The sequence below is a fragment of the Odocoileus virginianus genome, chromosome 5 (assembly GCF_023699985.2).
Source record: "Odocoileus virginianus isolate 20LAN1187 ecotype Illinois chromosome 5, Ovbor_1.2, whole genome shotgun sequence".
Classification (NCBI taxonomy): domain Eukaryota; kingdom Metazoa; phylum Chordata; class Mammalia; order Artiodactyla; family Cervidae; genus Odocoileus; species Odocoileus virginianus.
Window position 1 is genome coordinate 61,762,611 of NC_069678.1, and position 17,583 is coordinate 61,780,193.

Sequence of the window (17,583 nt, forward strand, 5' to 3'; positions counted from 1 at the left end):
GATCCACCCTAGCATCCAAGGTGCAACATGTTTTCCCACTGAGTTGCCAGCCAGTGACTGAGCCTGGTAAAGATGGGTGTGACCACGGCCGTGCAGTATGGGACTCTTTGAAGGGCAATCCTGGTGCCAGGGCTCCCTGTTAGGCTACCTGTGACATTTCCAGAGCTAAACCACAGTCTGAGGCTCTACCTACCAAATCACCTTTCCTTTGCACCAGGATCAGCCCTGCATCCTGGTTTAAAGTTTTTCCCAGCTCACTTCTACCCCTCCTCCTTTTACCTTCCCCTGACATTACCCCCCAACAAATTGCTTTTACTTCTGGATTTTAAAAAGTGATTACAGATTTTTCTATTAAATGATAGTTTTAGTTATATAGAATTCTTTTATTTTTTGTTGACCAATCATAATACAATGGTATTAAATGACTAATAGTTACATAATCACAATAGAAAAAGATGTTTATCGGTTTCATAATCAATAGACAGATAAAAAATAAAAGATAATTACAGTTGCAAGCCATAATGGAAGCATGATTAACCTAACAATATAAATAATTACATACAATTTGGGGGATTAAGTAGAGCGATGTGGTAAATGGAAGTGCATATATGCACATTTTCATTGGCCCAGCCAGCCTGTGTGTCTTGCTGGTGCATTGAATCCATTTATATTTAATGTAATTATTGATATTTATGATCTTATTACTATTTTCTTAGGTATTTTGGGTTTATTTTGTGTAGGTCTTTTCCTTCTCTTGTGCTTCCTGCCTAGAGAAGTTCTTTTAGCATTTATTGTAAAGCTGGTTTGATAGTACTGAATTCTCTGAACTTTTGCCTGTCTGGAAAGCTTTTGATTTCCCTGTCAAATCTGAAGGGGAGTCTTGCTGGGTAGAGTATTCTTGATTATAGGTTCTTCCTTTTCATCACTTTAAATATATCATGCCATTCTTTTCTTAAATTCTTTTACTGCCTTTTTCGTGTGTGTGAATTAGGTTTTATTTGGGGCAAAAATAGGACTGCAACCCAGGAGACAGCACCTCAGATTAACTCCGAGAGACCACTCCAAAGAGACAGGGGAAGGTCAGTATATATGTGCTTTTGGTGAGAGGGAATATATGCAATCAAGCACAAAGTTTCCCAATAAATTGCTTTTACTTCTAACCCCATCCTCATGTCTGTCTGCTTTCTAGAGAATCCAGACCTACAGAGGCAGAACAAAAATGCCCATGAGGAAATTTTGCAATAGCTCCACTCCCTACTTAAGTCAGGTGCAGCATCATGGAGGTGAGGAAAGAGTACAGTCCATGGTGGTGTCAAGGGATAACCAAAGTTTCCATAGTTGTCATCAGCCCTACCCAAAGCCATCTTAAATAGTGTACAGTCCAAGCACAACTCTCCACTCGTTAAAATGCAAATGGTTTCAAAGCAATTCCTGTAGACACTCCCTTTAGTCAGACTGCTGTCCCTAAGCATTTCTTATATAGAAATTCTGGAGTTACCAATAGACAAGTTCCAAACTCTTAACCCACTTGGGAGTAATGAGGCTCCTACTGCTCAGTTACAATACTAGAATCCAAAGAGGCAGAATACATTCAGAGAGGAGGAAGGAGGCACTCCTTTCCATTGCTGGAAATCAAACCATGGGAGTCTGACATTTCCTAGGCCTCCAGCTGAGAAGAGCATCTCTGTCTTTCACCCTCGGCTGTCGTCAGAGGCCACCATTTGGGTCTAGCTCATTGTACTCCAATGACATTCCAACCAGAAACCATTCTCAGAGTTGAGTGAATCATACTGTAATCACGGAGCTGAGTTTGCAGTTTAGGGCTCAATCAGGCAATGAATCCAAAGATTTTCTGGGAAATCTCCAAAATCCCTCAGGAAAGCAAACACTCACTGGGAAAGAAATGACTCTGGGCTGGGGTCACATGGAGGGCAGGTAAAAAGAGTAAATCCCCTTTATGTGCCAGGTACTGCCCTGTGTTTGTATGTCTAGAGCCACCCTGTGATGTCAGAATCATACTTTAAGCTTAGAAAAATGTGGTGTGGGAGGTTAAGTGGTTTTTCCAAGATCATAGTGCTTAGCAAATATCAAAGCTAGAATTTCAAAGCAGGTCTTCCAACTCCAAATATTGTAATTTTTTCCCATGATTTTACTACTGACTAACTGTTCTCTTGCCTTTATAAATATGCCTCTATTAATATTAATAACAGGGGATTCCCTGGTGGTCCAATAGTTAGGACTCTGCATTTCCATTGCAGGGGGTATAGGTTTGATCCCTGGTTGAAAACTAAGATCGTGCAAGCCAAGCAGTGTGGCCAAGAAAAGAAAAAAGTTTAATCTTGTAGACACGTCTCTTGGCTTAGTTGCTTTAATAAAATCATGTCAACTTTCAGTCAGACCATGGTGGGGAAGCACTGTATAATATGCTGTTTGTTTGTTTTATTTGAATCTTTTGGCTATACCACAAGACATGTGTGATCTTATTCTCAGACCAGGGATCAAACTTGCAACCCTTGAGTTGGTAGCATGGAATCTTAACCACCAGACTATCAGGGAAGTCCTAGGAAGCACTGTAATGAGCATTTGCTAGTTTGTGACATATCAATGTCTATTTTCCTCTTCTTTTAGTAAAGAGGAAAGTGGATGCTGGTAAAGAGTATTTGAATTTGGTAAAGAGTATTCTAATTCCTCTCTGGTGAACTTCCCCTCCCTCACTGTAGTCCATGAGCTTTGGTTGGACTTTTAACTCTGGCTTTAAGAATGAAGCCTATGACTCCTCCTGAAACTATGAGTGTACCTATTCCCCTGGCTACTTCTACTGATTCATTTGTAGTCAGGACCAACTAGTCTTTTGCCAAAGCTACTGGGAGAAAAGCAAGCACTTGCTCCCAGTTCATCTGAACCTGGGGGAGACTAGACTGGAGCTGCTGGAGCTGTAATGCTGCTGTTATTGAAGAGTCTGTCCAAGGATGGTGCTCACATAGCACAAGCAGAGCCAGGAAATGAATGGGGAGAGATGGGGTTTTGTTGTCATTTCCCCCCCCCCACTGGATCAGGCCATTCTTAAAGCCAAAACTGCCCCCGATATCTGTCAGTTCTGTGATGCAACAAATTCTGTTTATATTTAAGCTAGTATAGGCTATATTTTCTGCTAGTTTCAATTGAAAGAGGTGTCCCTGATAAAACAGACTTCCTCAGCTAAATTCAACCACTGCTAAAGTCAGTAAGGACTCATAACCCAATTAAAAATGGGCAAAAGGCTTGAATAGATGCTACAGACTAAATGTTTATGTCCCTTTTAAATTCATATGTCGATACCTATCCCCCCATGTAGTGGTATTAGGAGGTGGGGTCTCTGAGAGGTGATTAGGTTATGGCAGCAAGCCCTCATGACTGGAATTAGTCCTTGTAGAAGAAAGCCCGGGGAGGTCCCTTTCCCCTTCTGCCATGTAAGAACACTTGAAAAGACTGCCTTCTCTGAACCAGGAATTATGCTCTCATCAGACACCAGATCTGCCTGTGCCCTGATCTTGAATCTCCCAATTTCCTTAATTATGAGAAATAAGCTTCTGTTGTTTATAAACTACTCTGTCTATGGTATTCTGTTATAACATTCTGAATTGATGAAGACAATAGACATTTCTCCAAAGCAAGTATAACAAATGACCAATAAGCTCTTGAAAAGATCCTCAGTGTCATTAGTCATTAGGGAAATGCAAACCAAAGCCACAGTAAGATACAACTTCACAACTCCTAGGGTGGCTTCAATCAAAACCATAGGCAGTATCAACTGTTGACAAAAATGTGGAGAAGTTGAAACTTGTGTACATTGCCAGTGGGGATTTAAAATGATGCAGCCCTTTTGGAAAATACTCTGCAGTTTCTAAAATAATTAAACATTAAGTTACCATGTGACTAGCAATTTGACTTCTTATATACCCCAAAGAAATGAAAGGATATGTCTACAAAAAGACTTGAATGAGAATGTTCATAACAATTGTACTCATGATAGCTTAAAAAATGGTAAACAATTCAAATACCTATCAACAGGAAATAGATAATCATGCTGTGGTGTAATCATACAAAGGAATCAGTTCAGTTCAGTCACGCAGTCATGTCTGACTCTGAAACCCCATGGACTACAGCACGCCAGGCCTCCCTGTCCATCACCAACTCCTGGAGTTTACTCAAACTCATGTCCATTGAGTCAGTGATGACATCCAACCATCTCATCCTCTGTCGTCCCCTTCTCCTCCCGCCTTCAATCTTTCCCAGCATCAGGGTCTTTTCCAGTGAGTCAGTTCTTCTCATCAGGTGGCCAAAGTATTGGAGTTTCAGCTTCAGCATGAGTCCTTCCAATGAGTATTCAGGACTGATTTCCTTTCGGATGGACTGATTGGATCTCCTTGCAGTCCAAGGGACTCTCAAGAGTCTTCTCCAACACTACAGTTCAAAAGCATCAATTCTTTGGCACTCAGCTTTCTTTTTAGTCCAACTCTCACATTCATACATGACTACTGGAAAAACCATAGCTTTGACTAGACAGACCTTTGTTGTCAAAGTAATGTCTCTGCTTTTTAATAACTATTCAGCAATAAAAGGAATGAGATACTGATACATGCAAAAACAGGAATGGATCTAGAAGTACACTGAATGAAAGCAACCAGACCTAAAATAATATGCTATGTGCTTTGATCCATTTATATGAAATCCAAGAACAGGCAAAACTAACCCATGGTGACAGAAGTCAGAAAGTGAGAAGGAAATGGTATTTATAGTAATTAGAAATGAACAAAAGGGTATGGAAACTTTAGGTGCTAGGTACATGGGTGTGTACAATTGTAAAACTTATTATTGAACTGAACCTTAAGATCTGTGCACTTTGCTTTAAAAAAATTTATTTTTTTTATTATTTTATTTTATTATTTAAAATGTTGGCTGCTTTAAGGAATTCACATTTTTTTTCCCTAAGTTACAGAAAGTCCATACTAGTGAAGCAATAGAAGCTGTTCTGATCCATAAAACCATGAAGCACCATTAATATAGACCTTTCAGTGAACCCTCAGGGATTTCCAGATTCATGCTGGGCAAGTTTGTACGTGACTCTGCAGTTTAGGATTTCCATCGTCTTTCTGGGTTAATTAAATTGATTTTAATTTTCATTTCTTTTTTTAAAAATGTTTATTTATTTGGCTGTGCTATGCCTTAATTGCAGCATGTGGGATCTAGTTCCCTGACCAGGAATTAAACTCCAGCCCTCTACATTGGGAAAGCAGAGTCTTAGCCACAGGACTACCAGGGAAGTTCCTGCTTTTTCATTTCTGATGAAGGAAAAAAAAAGCATCCACCAGACTTACGTGATCTGATATTTGTGAAAAGTTCTCCCATCCAAAAACATCTCTCCCCACCAGCTTGAGAATGGGATGCACCCCTCCATTTTTCCTTTGATATAAAGCACTGAAGTGATAAATTACATGTTATATTAAATTTCCCCCAATGACTGTGTTAATGCAGGATTAATTTGCAAGGTTGTTTCTCCTCCTTCTTAGGGAGCCATCTCAACCCACTCCTGACTAAGGTGACCAAGTTACCCAAGGCCTCATCCCTCAACATAGACTGGAGAACATTTATAAACCATTACTTTCCAACTTCCGCTCCTTTCTTAAAAAAATTTTGTGACAGCATTCTTTATTTCACCAAACTTAGCCCAAGAGAGCAGGTGACTTCTATTTAAAAATTCAGAAATTAAAAAGATAATGAAAGCAATAAAATAGTGATTACCATCTTCAGATCACTCAGGTAAAGAGCCACCAACCCTTACAAAGTAAGTTTCTATTTTGGGTAACTCATTCTGATTTCTTTAATTCTTTCTTTTCCTCATCCCATCTCCCAGCCTTATGCCTTATCACTTCAGTTCAGTTCAGTCGCTCAGTAGTGTCCTTATCACTTACTACCTACTAATCAGTTTAGTTAACCCCGGAAAGACGATGGAAATCCTAAAGTGCAGAGTCATGTACAAACTTGCCCAGCATGATTCCAGAAATCCCTGCGGGTTCACTGAAAGGTCTGTAATAATGGTGCTTCATGGTTTTATGGATCAGAACAACCTCTATTGCTTCACTAGTATGGACTTTCTGTAACTTAGAGCAAAAAAAAAAAAAAAAAATGAATTCCTTTGGGGGAATGGAGAGGAGATATTACAAAAGAAAAATGGTATTACTTTCCAATACCAAGGAAATTCATTAGCAAACACATTAAAATGTGCTTGAGTAGTCATCACACTGAATTGTTTCGGAAAAGACCCTGCTTTGGAAAAACACAGGGCAAAAACATCTTCAGTGCTGGAGCTTGGCACCATGAGACAGCAGGATGACAAATGTCTTATTATTCCCTATGGTGCCTTAATATTTAGAGACATCTGCTACTATGCGTTTCTCCCTCCCATGAGTCACCTTTATTACAGTCTAACATTATGTTACTGCTATTTTCCCTGTCCACCTGTTACAGTGATAAGACATAGATGTACTCCTCCAGTATGTGGGAAACAAATTAATCAGAATGCTGAGCTTTTGAGCTTCAGCTCTTACACTAACTACACAGTCTTGGACAAGTATCAAGTTCTCTTGGCTTCAGTGTCTTCATATGAAAAATATAAAGTATAGTAGACATGGTACACATGAAATGGAAGCTGGCTGGTCATTAGGGATTTCTCAGGCCATAGAGCCAATATGTAGAAAAGGGATCCTTGTTAGCAGTAATTGGCTTGCTGCTCCGTGGTGGCATAGGCAAGGCTCTGGTTAGAACTCAGGGACGCAGTGCACTCCCAGAGATATAGCCAGACAAAACTATAATTCCAAAGGATAACTGCATCCCCTCTGTTCATAGCAGCACTATTCACAATAGCCAAGACATGGAAACAACCTGAATGTCCATTGACAGATGAATGGATAAAGAAGATGTGGTGCATATACAATGGAAAACTACTCAGTCATAAAAGGAACAGAATAATGCCATTTGCAGCAACCTGGATGGACCAGAGATCGCCATACAGAGTGATGTCAGACAGAGAAAGACAAATACCATATGATATCATTTTATATGTGGAATCTAAAATATGACACAAATGAACCTATCTGTGAAACAGAAATAGAATCATGGACACAGAGAAGAGACTGGTGGTTGTCAAGGGGGCAGAGGTTGGAAGAGGGATGGAGTGAGAGGCTGGGATTAGCAGATTCAAGCTTTCATGTATAGAACTGTTGAACTGTTTTCAATATCCTGTGATAAACCACAATGGAAAAGAATATTTGTAAAAAAAAAAAAGTATATATATATATATATATATATATATATATATGTATAACTGAATCACTTTGCTTTACAGCAGAAATTAACACAACATTGTAAGTCAACTGTACTTCAATTTTTAAAAGATTTTAAAAAAAGAACTCAAGGGTGCAATGGACAACCTCTTAGCATTCTTTTGCCCAGAGGCCAAGTCTGCTCACTGGCAAAGTACATTTGTCTAAAATGAAGATAAGACTAACAGGCTTCATATCCCATATATATAAATTTTAGGTTTTAGAGAAGCAGTCAAAAGCATCTTTATTTCTCCAGCCTGGAACAAGGAGAGGGGTCAAAACAAAACAAACAAGCAAAAACATTCAAAGTGCTGATAGAAAATCACAAGAAAAGAAATAGGTGATAGAAGGTAGCCTTGAGTACCAGCTTAGGCCCTGTGACCTGCTGCAGAAGAGGGATTATATAAACTATGTTTTATGTCACTTAGTCATGTTTCCCTTTCCCCCAGACCCCGTGCTTTAAAAGAAAAATAATGGAGGCAGCCAGTGTTTTAGCTTCGGGTGAACATGTGACCAGCTTCTCATCCCTCCAGATCTACTGTCTATCCTTCTTCTTGCTGCATCCCCTGGATGCATGTATGCTTATTTGCTAAGTTGCACCCAACTCTTTTGCGATCCTATGGACTGTAGGCCACAGTTCCTCTGTCGATGGGATTTTCTGGGCAGGAATACTGGAGTGGCTTGCCATGCCCTCCTCCAGGGGATCTTCCCCACCTCGGGATTGAACACGTGTCCCCTGTGTTTCCTGCATTGGCAGGTGGATTCTTTACCATTGAGCCACCTTGGAAACCCATTCCCTGGGAGGTTGATCTAAATGTACTGCATCTCTTCCTTCTGGTTTCTAGTCCAGTTCAACAACAAGGGAGCTCTGAGAGAGGATCAGAGGAAGGGAGAAGAGTTAGGTCAGCATATTTATGCTCTTTCTATAGTCACTGCACTGTGAGCAGGCTGCATTCTTCCACTAGAGGTCCTAGCTCCCATCAAGCAGCTCTTTGCGCAGAGCTCTGTTTCCTGGTTCTCATACTGCCTTTCTCTCCCTGCCCCAAAAGCCTGTATGTGGTAATGGTACTACTAAGTTACTAATACCAGGGTATTTTATTAACAATTTTGGGTTCCTTAAATCCTGCCCACATTTTTGTAGAGTCCCTTTGTTAAACTCTCCTCAAATTACCAACTTCGCACAAATATAAGTGATTTCTTTTTTGGTGGGGCCCTGACTAATACAGACGGGTTTTCACAGGAACCACAGGGGTAATTGAAAGATCAAAAGACCTTTGTTTAAAATGTGTGTGAAATTTCTTTGAAGAATATAACTTTTAGAAATTTAAATGAAAGAAACATAATACATCTAGAAAGATGCATAAAACATATATAAGTAGTTTAAAGAATAATTTACAAAATGAACACCTATATAACCAATACTATGATCAGATATAGAACATTGCTGGCTCCCCAAAAGCACAAACTTCCCCACCCCACCCTCCAGTTAAAATCACCTTTATTCTGTGTTTTATGGCAATTGTTTCACTGCTTTTCTGTGTTTTACTAACTAATGTATATTTTATCAGCTATGCAAGCATCCTTTACTTTTTAAATTTTATTAAAGTGTAGTTGATTTACAGTGTTGTATTAAAATTTCTGCTGTACAATTACCATATGTAAAATAGATGACCGGTGCAAGTTTGATTCATGAAGCACGGCATCCAACCTGGAGAGGTGGGGTGGGAAGGGAGGTGAGAGGGGGGTTGGGGGGTTCAGGATAGGGCAGGGGACACATGTATACCTATGACCGATTCATGTTAATGTATGGCAAAAGCCGTCATGATGTTGTAAAGTAATTATTCTCCAATTAAGATAATTAATTAGGAAAAAACTTCTGCTGAACAGCAAAGTGATTCAGTTAGACATATATATTTTTTTCCATTATGGCTTGTCACAGGATACTGAATATAATTCCTGTGTGCTATTCAGCAGGACTTATACAGGATAGAGTTTATCCATCCTTATGCATGCATGCATGCTAAGTCACTTCAGTCATGTCCTACTCTGTGCAACCCCATGGACAGCAGCCCACCAGGCTCCTCTGTCCACAGGATTCTCCAGGCAAGAATACTGAATCCTTTATTATTTTTTTTTTTGGATCCTTTAAATCTAGTTTCATTTTGCCTGTTACAAAAACTTATATGTGAGTCATAATATAGACATTATGCTGTGCCTTGCTTTTGTGTAGTGTTATGTTAGATTCATCCATGTTGTTGTGTATAGCATCCATGGCTTATGTTTTCACTTTCTCAGCTATCTACTGTTCCATTGTAATTATATTTAACTGGTAATTTATCTATTCTACTTGTGATAAATGTTCTATTTCAGGCTATTGTACCTCTAGGCATAAGTTTCTCAAGGGAAGCCCCCCACCCCATGCAGCAGAGTAAAGGCCCAGTACAGCCAAACATAATAAATAAATAATTTTTAAAAAAGTTTCTCTAGGACAATGGTTCTTAAACTCTTGTTTCTAAGACTCCTTTACAGTCTTAAAAATATTGAGGACCCCCATAGAGCTTTGTTTATAAATTCCTATTAATGTCTATTGTATTAGAAATTAAAACTCAAAATCTAAATACTTATTAAAAAATAAACTCATTACATGTTAACACAAATAATGTGTCTTTAATTAAAAGCTGTAAGTTTTAGGAAGAAAATATGGAATCATTTTTATAACTTTGTAATAGAGAAAGAATTCTTAATATAAAAAGCAAAGCCAAAAAAATGGATAAATTAGATGATATTAAAGAACTCAGAGAGTGAAGACTCAAGCCACAGCTTGGGAAGATACAGGGGACATGGGTTTTCTCCCTGGTCTGGGGGATAACATGCCTTGGGATAACATGCCATAAGCCGGTGCATCGCAATTACTGAGCCCACTCGCCTGGAGCCCATGCTACCCAACCAGAGAAGCCACCTCAATGAGAAGCCTGTGCACAGAACAAAGACCCAGTGCAGCCAAAGATAAGTAAATAATAAAATTTTAAAAAAGAAGCGTTAAAAAAATTCACACAAGTAATTATGCGAAAGTCAGGTAACCCAATTGAATACAGGCAAATTTGAATAGGTACCTCATAAAAGACTGAGTTCATAAAACCAGTAAATATAGGAAGATTTGCTCCACCTGGTTCCCCTCATTGCCAATGCAACATTAACCACAGTAAAGTACCAATGTGACACCAATTGGTGGTGATAATGTGGAGAGGTGGGAATTCTAAGGCTGTTGATGAGAATATCAATTAATACAACTACTTTGGAAAAGGGTGTGGCACTGTTCAGTAAAGATAAAGTTACACATATCTTTTGACAAGGCAGCTTCACTTCTAGGCTTGTATCCTAGAACAGTGACTCTCGAAGAATGGTTCATGAACATCTCAAGGTCCCTGATCTTTTAGGGAGTCTGTGAGGACAAAACTACCTTTATAATAACACTTGTATGTTATTTGCTTTTTTTCATTGTGTTAACATCTACACTAATGGAGCAAAAGTATTTAGTGAGGAAAACTTCTGGGAGCCTAGCACAAATCAAGGCAATGGTACCAAACTGTACCGGTAATCACTATATTCGTAATCACTGTATTCTTATATACCACTTACTAAAGGAAATGCCAGTTTCACTTAATATCATAAATGAAGCAGTAAAAATTAATTTTATTAAATCTCAAGTGCATTTTCATTGAGCACATTTTTTTTTTTTTGGATGAGAGAAGTGATATTAAATTTTTTATATTGTGTAAGGACATGTATTCTAACATTTGGAAAAATCTGCATAACTCAGTTACTAATACTTTACAGATGACCAACGTATGATGTTTAGAAACCTTGATTTATGTTAAAAGTTACACTCAAAGTAAAAAGAGAGAGATCAATGAATTGTACTATAACAGAATACATAGTGCACTGATGTGGTTTCAGATTCTACATTGCAACTAACCTTTCAGAAACTACCACTGTTTCTGAAGACTACTGTAATGTCTAATAGAAAAGGTGATGGTAGGCATCTTTCTACTTTTCCTTCTTTCAAAGAGAAAACTTCCAGTGTTTCACAAGTGAAATATTTGCTGTATATTTTCTGCATTAATTAACTTTAAAGTTCCTTTTATTTCAAGCTTGCTGAATTTTAAAATTAAGAATTATATTGATTTTTTTAATGATTTGCTGCTTTTAAATATGCAGAGGTGGTCATATAGTTTTTCATCTTTAATCTACTAATGACAAATTACATCGATTCATTTAATGTTAAACCAACTTTGTATTCTAGGATAAATCCAATTTGGTTATACATATTATCCTTTTATATTGCTGGATATAGCAAACATTGTTTGCTAATGTTTTGTTTCAGATTTTTAAATTCATGTCCATAGATTAATCTATAATTTTATTTTGTCATAGTGTCCATGATAACTTTTAGTAGCTTCTTATGAGTTTAGGAGTTGCTTCCTTTTTTATTGTATGTTTATGCGATATTAGAATACCTTGTTTCTTTAAAAAAATTGATCTCACATTAAAGTTTTCTTTGTGGATTTCCTACAAATTATTCAGTTTATTTAACGGTTATTGGAATTTTCAAGTTTTTTATATTATCATAGGCTTTGCTAGCATATTCCCCTAGGAAATTAGTCCATATAAACTACTTTTAGTCATCCTCTCGATTTTCCGATGTCTGTAACATCTTGAGTAATATACCTCCCTTTTCACTCCTGATGGTAATGTGTCTGTGCTTCTTCCTATCCCTTTCTCTCCCTCACCAGACATTTGACACCCTTATTAGTGTTTGCAGAGATCAACTATTGGCTCTGTTGCTGCTCTCTACTATATATTTTTTCTTTTTCATGTATTTTTGTTCTTATTTATAATATCTTTTTTTTAATGACTTTCTATTTTATTGGTTTTTTTTTTTTTGAGGTAGATGACTGGCTTATTGTCAGCCTTTTAAGTTTTCTAATATAACATATGGGCTTCCCTGATGATTCAGATGGTGAAGCTGTAAATATAACATTTAAGGCTATAAATCAAACCTTTAAGTACTTTTTAGCTGTATCTTACATGTTTTTGTTAGGTAGGGTTTCTTTTTTAATCAGTCAATTGAAAAAAATTTTTAAATTTCCATTATGAGTAATTTTCCAAATATATGGGGATGTTCTGTTTGCTTTTTTCTTATTGATGTAGTTTGATTACATTATGGTCAGAAAACCTCTTCTGTGTTACCTTGGTCCCTTAAAGTTTATTAAGGCTTGCTTAAATGATCTGGTATGAGTCCATTTTTTAAATGTTCTATGTGGACTTCAGAATATTTATTCTGCAGTTGTTGAATGTAATTATAATCTCAATTAGGTCAACTTTATTAAGCATCATTGCTTGAATTATCTCTTGGTGATTTTTTTGGTCTTATTCTTAGAGAGATGTATTTTTAAATTTCCCATATAATTGTGAATTTGTCTATTTCTCCTTATAGTTTTTATTTTCCCTTACATAGTTTGAGGCTATATTATTAGGTGCATATAAATTTTATGTTTTCCTGGTGAATTGATATTGCATTATTAGGAAGCAACCTGGGAATTCCGTGATGGTCCTGTGGTTAGGACTCAGTGCTTTTCACTGCCAGGCCCAGTTTCGATCCCTGGTTGGGGAACTAAGATCCTGTATGCCCTTCGGTGTGGCCAAAAAAGAAAAAAAGAAGAAGCAATTATCTTTATCTTAGTAAATTTTTATTTTGGTAAAATATATATGAAAATTAATAAACAGGAACTGAAATGGTTTTTCTATGGGGACCCTCTTCGTAGCTAACCTCCTGGCTGCGGTAATTACTTGATAGAGGGCTTCCCTGGTGGACTCTGCTTCCAGTTCAGGGGGCAAGGGTTCGATCCCTGGTCCCCCTGGTCGGGGAAGTTCTATATGCCACGAGGTGCTTCCCTGGTGGCTCAGCAGTAAAGAATCCACCTGCCATTGCAGGAGATGTGGGTTCAACCCCTGGTTGGGGAAGATCCCCTGGAGAAGGAAATGGCAACCCACTCCAGTATTCTTGCCTGGAAAATGCCATGGACAGAGTAAACCTGTCAGGCTGCAGTCCATGGGGTCGCAGAGTCGGACACAACTTAGCTACTAAACAACAAACCACATATATAAGCAAAATTTTCCATTTTAATCTTTTTTAAGTGTACAACTCAATGGCATTAACTCGATTCATCACATTATACATCCATCAGCACAGTATAGTGCTAAAATGTTTCCATCACCCCAAACACAAACTCTATAAAGCCAAAGTTCCCCATGCTCCTCTCTTCCCAGCCCCTGATACATCTACTTTCCATCTCTGTGAATTTGCCCATTCTAGATAATTCGTACAAGTGAAATCATATATTTGTCATTGTGTGTCTGGCTTATTTCACTTATCATATGTTTTCAAGGTTCATTTTGTTGTGGCATATGTCACAATTTCAATCCTTTTATGGCTGAATAATATTCAATTGTATATTTATGTTTTAGCATATGTTTATCCATTCGTTGGTTGAATACTTGAGTTTTATTTTTCTATCTTTTGACTATCATTAATAATGCTGCAATGAACATAGTCTATAAGTGTCTGTTTTAGTATCCGCTTTCAGTTTTTTTGGATATACCTAGGAGTAGAATTGCTGGGTCATATAGTAATTCTGTATTTAGCTTTTTGAGTAATTGCCAAATTATTTTCAATAGTGCTTTTTGCTCTAAAACCTATTTAGAGTACTGTTAAATAAAAATACCAGCTCTCTTTTATATGTATTTACAAGGTATTTCCACTTTAAAATTTCAATGTGTTTGAACATTTATATGGTGTTTTGTCCAGTCTAAAAACCTTTGTCTTTGAAGCGATGCATTTAATCCACTGTTATTGTATTTAATTAATTAATATTAATAGCTAACATATTTTAAATATGTATCACCACATGTGATATTGTTTATTTTTGCCTCTTCATTTTTGACCCTCTACTAACTTATAGTACAGTCTCTGTGTCTCTTCTTTTAGAGGTTATATAAATTTTTTTTATGTATACATACATGATCTTTTCAAAAAAATGTTTTGGAGTATAGTTGCTTGACAATGTTGTGTTAGTTCCTACTGTACAGCAAAATGAATCAGCTATACATGTACATACATCCCCTCTTTTTTGGATTTCCTTCCCATTTTAGCCATCAGAGTATTGAGTAGAGCTCCCTGTGCATCATCTATCAAATCAAAAGTTAGTCAATAATATTATTTTTGTGTTTGATACTCTCTTTCTAACTTGCATGGTTTTACTTCTGTGTCTTTAACTTATTTTTTTGATCTGATAAGACAGTGTTGTGTAATGTTCAATAATGCATTGTTTAGGTTTATTTTTTATTTATTCATTGACCAGTTTCTTTGCTCTTCATTTTTTCTTGCATCTCAGAGCTTTCCCCTGAGATCACATTCTTTCTCCCAGAATTACATCCTTCAGAATTCTCTTTTTCAAGGGTCTGGATAGTAAGAAACTCTGTGCTTCTGTTTATTTAGTGTCTATATTGTGCACTCAGTATTGAAAGATATTTTCATTAGGAATAGAATAATAGGTGAACAGTTGTTTTTCTTTCACTTCATGAACAATATCATTGTACTGTCATCCTGTCTACATTGCTGTATAAGTCAGTTGTCAGTCTAACTGTTGTTCCTTTGACAATGATCTCCAACCACATCCTAACCCAGTGTCTCTTTTTTTTTTTGGTGTTCACTAGTTTTATGATGAATCTAGCGTGAAGTTCACTCATTAGTTTCCTCTCTCCCTCCTCTCTTGCTTTCTTGCTTTCTCTTTTCCTATTTAGGATTTGTTAGGCTTTTTGCGGGTAGGAATTTGATACCATTCATTGGTTCTTCAAAAGTAGAAGCCATTATTTCTTCACGTATTATCTTTGTCATACCACATCTCTTCTCTTTTTCTAGAACCCCAAGTGTATGTTAGATTTTCTTACTGTCTTCCATGGATTGTAATCTGTCTTTCATATAGCCATTTCTCTGAATCTCTGCTATATTCTGCAAAATCTTGTGACATAAACTTCCTGTTCTCTAATTCTCTTTTCATTTATGTCTAATGTGATGTTAAACCACTGGTTTTTGTTTTGTTTTTAATATCAGTAATTGTGATTTTCATTTCTAGAAGTTTTATTTGGTTCTTCTTAAAAGTTTCTGGGTCACTTTTTATAATTCCCAGTATCTTGAGAATATTTTCAAGCTTGTTTGTGCTTTGTTCTTTTTTACTGTGTGCTGTTCATTGACCTTGAAAAATTATTTATGCAAATATACTGAGACACAGGAAAAAGATGACTTTTCAAAATAGATTTGTATTTGTCACTTTCAGTCTCTAAGGGCTTTGCCATATGGTACCATTTAAACTATGTCTATGGCTTGAATCAGTTTGGACCACCAAGTGTTTATAACTGCAGTAACACCAGCAAGTGATTGCAAATTTTCAAGGATGAAATTGTCTCCTCATTGAATTGTTCAGTTGTCTCCTGTTGGTGGAGATTTGGGGGAAATGTAGCCTTTGAATTCCCAGTATCTACTGGTGGATTTCCTTTTGCACTTTACTCTTTAGGGAGATACTTAAATTGGCTGGATTAACAAATGCCCTCAGGGCAAACGTGGCTTCAGTACTCAGTAAATCTTAAATTTTATCCATGTCATTAGTGCTTGGATATTTTTTAATATAGTTACTATTTTTAAATAATTTTAATATTTGATACTTTTTATACTCAATCCAGCATTCTTTGTTGTCGGCTTCTGTAGTCAAGTGGATGGAGTGAGCTGCTCCACAGACTGCCTCCTGATCTGGTGTCCACCGAGGTCTCAGAGGTACTCTCTCTGGTCTGCTGCTCTTGTATGTTGCTCTGATCTTAGCTGGAGTATTTCGTGGGATGGTCATGCTTCTCCACTTGTTCAGGACCTGGTGGTTTGCCTCGCCTGACTCAGGCCCACCATGGTTCTCATCAGCACTACAGATTTCTTCAAATCCCTAACACACCCTTTTTCATTGTCCTTCTCTCTCCTCCTGTGGGGTTACTTTGTCTTGCTCCTGGCAGAACTGCTCTGTCTCAGCTGAGCCATGTTCTTTGTCTTCTGCAGGAGATGTGGGAAGATCTGAGTCCCTTCTTCACAACACAGAAGCTAATGGAAGCTCACACTGGGCTCTTTTTGCCTTCTATTCTACTTTGCTCCCCTTCCTCTTCTCCGCCCACCCCACTGTGTTGCTGGCTCACCTTAAACACTCATTTCCTTCTGGAATCCCACATGGGAAGTAGAGAAGAATCCCTCTGGCCTTAGTCTTCCCTTTGACACTTCTGATACATCTTCTCTTGCTGAGACTTATTCCTCAGATCAAGAAAACTTCTCACTGACTGGCTTTCCTAAATCCAACTCCAACTTCTTCCCACAACCCCCTGGAAAAGGAAGAAAGTTCGAACATTCCACTTCTTCAACATCATATCCTTGCTCTATCATGGGACAGAAGCTCAATGGCCTGTTCATCATAGGTGGACAAAGTTGTTTGCCTATGCTATAAAAGAAACTCTGTGATCTCAGCTACCAGATTTAACCCTTGCTGTGTCAATGATAGTAAAAGGAATGTGAAAATATCTTCTCTTGCCTTTTTTTTTTACCTTCTAAATAAGTATTTTAATCAAATATCCTATTTGGGATATCAAAAACTGATTTTTAACTCTTTTAAAAATTAAATCCTGCTTTAATAGCCTTAACCCCACCCTCCACACACCATCCTTAGGCAAATGGATACTTCAGGCCAATCAAAGAATAAGTTATATTCATGAAAATGCAAAAGACAAAAGCATATTAATATGTTCCATAAATACCCAAGTGACAGATATCTATATTATTTTTACTCAAAAGCATTTGTGTTAATTATCTTTTGCTGTGTAATAAATTAGACCAAAATGTAATGGCTTAAAAAGATTAATATTTGTTATTTCACAGTTTCTATCGGTCATGAATTCTGAAGCAGCTTAGCTTGGTGATTCTGGCTTAGGAGCTCTCAGAAGGTTACCGACTAGATGAGAGTTGCTATCATCTGAAGGCCTGTCTGCAGCAAAGGTCAACTTCCAAGTTCACTCATAGCTATTAGCAGGAGGCCCCCATTACTTGCTGGCTGTTGGCTGGAGGGCTCTGTTTTTT

At 37.4% G+C, this 17,583-nt stretch overlaps 1 protein-coding gene across 2 annotated transcripts in view; it reads left to right on the top strand.

The window, feature by feature from the left end:
- JAK1 (Janus kinase 1) overlaps nt 1–17,583 on the top strand; it is a 243,824-nt gene that overhangs the window by 42,639 nt on the left and 183,602 nt on the right. The window lies entirely within an intron of this gene.